This window comes from Penaeus vannamei, chromosome 14 (genome assembly GCF_042767895.1).
Source record: "Penaeus vannamei isolate JL-2024 chromosome 14, ASM4276789v1, whole genome shotgun sequence".
In the NCBI taxonomy this organism is placed as follows: domain Eukaryota; kingdom Metazoa; phylum Arthropoda; class Malacostraca; order Decapoda; family Penaeidae; genus Penaeus; species Penaeus vannamei.
The window spans coordinates 40,664,101-40,669,100 of record NC_091562.1 but is presented as its reverse complement, the minus strand read 5'-3'; the positions used below and the strand labels follow the sequence as shown (position 1 = coordinate 40,669,100).

General features: G+C 30.1%; 1 protein-coding gene across 1 annotated transcript in view; it reads right to left on the bottom strand.

The window, feature by feature from the left end:
* Positions 1 to 814, bottom strand: part of LOC113809952 (leucine-rich repeat and immunoglobulin-like domain-containing nogo receptor-interacting protein 1) — a 145,076-nt gene extending 144,262 nt beyond the window's left edge. Inside the window, exon 1 of the mRNA XM_070129947.1 lies at positions 676 to 814. The gene's annotated coding sequence lies outside the window, so the exon portion shown is untranslated. The remainder of the gene's footprint in view (positions 1 to 675) is intronic.
* Positions 815 to 5,000: the final 4,186 nt, after the last annotated feature.

Here is a 5,000-nt window from a genome sequence, read left to right as displayed (position 1 = left end):
ATGGTAATGATTTTGATAGTGATGATGGTGATGATGGTAATGGTGGTGGTGGTAGTGATAGTAATGGTGGTGGTGGTGATGGTAATGGTGGTGGTGATGATGGTGGTGGTGGTGGTGGTGGTGATGATGATGGTGGTGGCGGTGGTAGTAGAGGTGGTGGTGGTGGTGATGATGATAATGGTAATGATTTTGATGGTGGTGGTGGTGGTGATGATTATGGTGAAGGCGGCGGTGGTGGTGGTTGTGATGATGATGACGATGATGATAACGATGATGATGATGATGATGACGATGACGATGACGATGAGCAGGAAGGGAAAGATGATGCCGATGACGATGATAGTGACGATGATGATGACGGGCAGTCGGCCTTTCACAGCGTCGAATTTTGAAGTGTAATTGGCTTGTTAACACTTATTGTTACGTCGTTAAGATGGCAACAGTTAAACTTTAAACTTCTCATTAATAATAAAAAAGAAAAACTTTCATCTTTAGTCTTTTACTTTTATGTAAAGCTTTTTGTGGTTACTTACTTGCGTGTGGATTTCCCTCGCAAATTTAATGGATCAGTAAAAAAAAATGTCGGATGGCACATATAGGCCTACAAATCACAGCTGTCTAATTTGTTTGCCTGCATTTTGAAGAAGAAAAAAAATAAGAGGCAGGTAGAATCACCTTTCGAGAATAAGAAAAAAGCCGGAAATGCTTTTAAGAAAACCCCTTCCGGATAAAGTAACTTTTTTTTCCGCAGTTCACGTCGAGAGAGCCCGAGGACCGAAGAGCAGCGACAACCTCCCTCGACGACAGGCAAAAGCTCACTGATCTCCCGACGAGCGAAGGTGGAGATCGAGCCCCACCCTCTTGGGGGCGGAGCGAGCGAGGGGAGGCGGAGCTAGGACGACAGGTGGGCGGGGCATCCTCCTACAGGAGCGAGGTAGGTGGGTTAAGTGATTCTGAAGGAGGAAGGATCTCGAACACCCAAGTGGAGCTTGATGGCTAGAGCGCACTTGAGCTGGGAAAAAGGAGAATAACCGAAGAGATGAGATAGGAGAGAGGGAGGAAGGAGGGAGGAGGGAGGAAGGAGGGAGGAGGGAGGAAGGAGGAGGGAGGGAGGAGGAAAGGCGCCGGCAGGGGAGGGGGAGGGGGAAGGGCAAAGCAGAACTCGAAGGAAAAATCATATATAAAAAAAGCTGGATATCCAAAAAGAAAAAAAAGGAAGAGAATTATTAAAACGCAGATCACTGAACAAAAAAAAAGAAAAAGAAAAAAAATCAGATTTGCAATATATCACGAAACCTTAAAAATAAACTAATTTATTGTGGTCATTCCTTAACACCAGTGAAAATAACTATTTAACACGCCCCTAACACAACCATAATCTAACACAACTCATACAAATATTTTTATATCGAATCTATTTCATAACTAACAGTCCACACTAATCCTACCATCGTCATTATTATTGTTGTTATTATTATTATCATTATTATTATTATTATCATTATTATTATTATCATTATTATTATTATTATTATTATTATTATTATTATTATTATTATTATTATTATTATTATTATTATTATTATTATTATTATTATTATTATTATCATTATTATTATCATTATCACTATTATTATTATTATTATTATTATCATTATTATCCTCATTATCGTTTCATTATTATTATTATTATCATCATTATCATCATTATCATTATCATTATCGTTATCATTATTATCATCATTCTCAATATTAGCATTACTATCATTTTCATTATCATCATCCACAATATAAGCATATTATGAAAACAACGGATTTAACTGACTCAGAGCTAACCTAATATCATTGTATTATAGTTAATTATAGATTCAATTTTCGTAACCATATCAACATCATTAGTACTCTAATTAACTCATATAGAATAGAAAACATTTCAGATAAGGTAAAAATTACAGGTAAGCAAATGCACAACAATAACATCAGGTAATTATCAATATTGCAATTTTCCTTTTAATTTCTAGTCATTCAAATATCATTATTATATTATGATTGTGTTTATTGGTATCATCATCATCATCATTATTATTATTATAAGCATTTCATTATCATCATTATCAAATCAATATCATTATTGTTATTATCATTATTATTATTGTTGTTGTTGTTATCATTATTATTATTATTATCATTATTATTATTACTATTATTATTATTATTATTATCATTATTATTATTATTATTATTATTATTATTATTATTATTATTATTATTATAATTATTATCATTATCATTATTATTATTATTGTTGTTATTATTATCATTATTATCATTATTATTATTATCATTATCATTATTACTATTATTATTATCATTATTATTATTATCATTATCATTATTATTATTATTATTATCCTAGTTATCATCAGCATCATTATCGTTATCGTTATTATTACTATTAGTTTCAATATTGTCATTATTATCATTTTCATTATCATCATTTTCATCATCATTATTGATTTGATTATTGTTATTATTATCTTTATTATTACCATTATTAGTATCATGATTATCGTTATAACTATCATCATGATGATTTTTATTGTGATAATCATTAACTATCATTAATGTTATTATTGTTATCCTTAATACTATTGTTATTATCATCATTGTTATTGTAAACATTATCATCATTATTACCACTATCATTATCCTTATTACTGTGAAAACTATATCATCATCATCACAATTATTGTTATTATCGTTATAGTTACTATTATTATTGTTATTCTTATCATCATTCTTATCATCATTATATTTTTTATTATTACTTATCGTCATTGTCATTGTTATTGTTGATATTACTATCATTATCATCAACGGTACTATTATTAGTGTTTTTATTATCATTATTAAAAATAGTATTGACATCATTGATATCATTATTATCAGTAGTAATTGTAGTATCATTATTATTATCTTATAGTAAAGAGAAAATAAAAACATTAACTAAGAAATCCCGATGTAAAGGATGATGATAATGCTCAGCACTTTATCGCTACTTATATCTGCATCTTATAATTTTGCAAAACTACAGATTGACACTAGTACCCCCCCCCCCACGTTATTGCATTGGATTCCTCTAAAATGTGAAGTGAATAGCCAAATTTACTGTCCAAAGTTGAGCAAGTTCTCCGTGTGGATATCATGAGCTCAGCCCTGTCATCCTTTGCGGCAAATATTAATCATATGATTAGGTCGAACGTAATTTTTAACCATAACTTGATTGTGAAACGCATTACCCCCCCCTCCCCCCCCCCCCGTCTAGATTCGTTGATAGCTGAAATGAATCAATTTGGATAATAGTTTATTCAAAATTCATTGCTTTGACTGAAGGCGAAGTCTGGGTAAGGTCAAATAGTTATAGACACACAACTTTAATACAAAGTGGTCAAGCGACACAAAATGTCAACAACTTCATGTATAGATTATAGTTTCGGACAAAATGCATCACGTCCTTCCTTACCAGCACGCGTTAATAAGTTTCATGTACTTATAGTTTCAGGTAAAATATATCCCGTCTTTACCTGGAGCGAGTTAATGCCGTTATGCTTTCAGATTCTGTAGAAAACTCATGGAGTCAATGCAGCCTTCCTGTTGCGACCTCGCTGACCGCACGGGCTTAACCCAACATAATCACAATATTCCTCTTTTTCTGCTAATTCCATAGAAGCCAATAAGTCTTGCTATCTTACATCATTTTTGATATGATTGCCACCGTTGTCATCATCATTATTGTCATTACCATTGCTGTCATTATTGTTATTGTGGCTGTTATCATTATCAATTTTCTTATTCTTATTTCGTATTATTATCATTAACTAAACGTTAATATTACTATTGTGTCTATTGCTAAAACCATTATTATTTTACGTATAGTTAGAATAGTGCAATCATGATTATCATTAACATCAATACCATTGCATCTGTTGCTGCAGTTGCCATTATCATCATTATTATCCCTGGTATTGTGTTGTCTGTTAGTATTTCAGTTATCAAATCCTTCTGCCATTACTGTAACTATTACCATTGTTGTAATTATCATCATCATACATATTCAATTAATGTTTAAGCATTTATAGATATGTAGTATGTTTATGTCTCTATAATTCCGTTTTTTAATTGTTATTGTTGTTTTCATACATAAAGGCATGTTCATTAAGTCAATATATATGTTTTTAGTTTATGTGTGTTTTCCTACAAAAGAGTATATGTTGTTGACATACATATCGCTTTTTTTATCCACAATGTAATTTTATAAACGCCAAAAGAAAAACCACATAATCATCATCGTTATTATCATTATCAATCATTGTTATCATTACGTGGCAATAAGGATAACTGTTATTACTATTATCATTGCCTCTATTACCTCCACCGAGGAAGTGGACTCGAGAAAGATTTTAAAGTAATTAAAGTAATAATTAAAGTAAGTAAAGTAATTAAAGTAATTTAAAGTAATTCTTCAAATGTTATTTTTCTTCTATCAGTGATCGTATTGCCATGGCGGAGGTATGCGCTCTCAGAGTGCTTCTAGTTATCATTTTCATGATTATTATTATCATTATTATTGTCATTATTGTCGTTTTTATCATTATCATTATAATTATCATTTTTATTATTACCATTATTATTATCATCAATATTGTTGTCATTATTATTATTATTATTATTATTATCATTATTATTATTATTGTTATCGATCAATCATCATCATTATCATCATTATCAATTATTATCATCATTATTATCAATCAATTATTATTATCATTATTATCAATCAATTATTATTATTATTATTATCATTATTATCATTACTATTATTATTATTTTTATTATTATCATCAATCAATTATCATCAATTATCATTATCAGTTAATCAACTTTAATTTATTTATTCATTCATTTTCAGTTGTACGTTTTCTTTCTTTTTCTTTTATTTT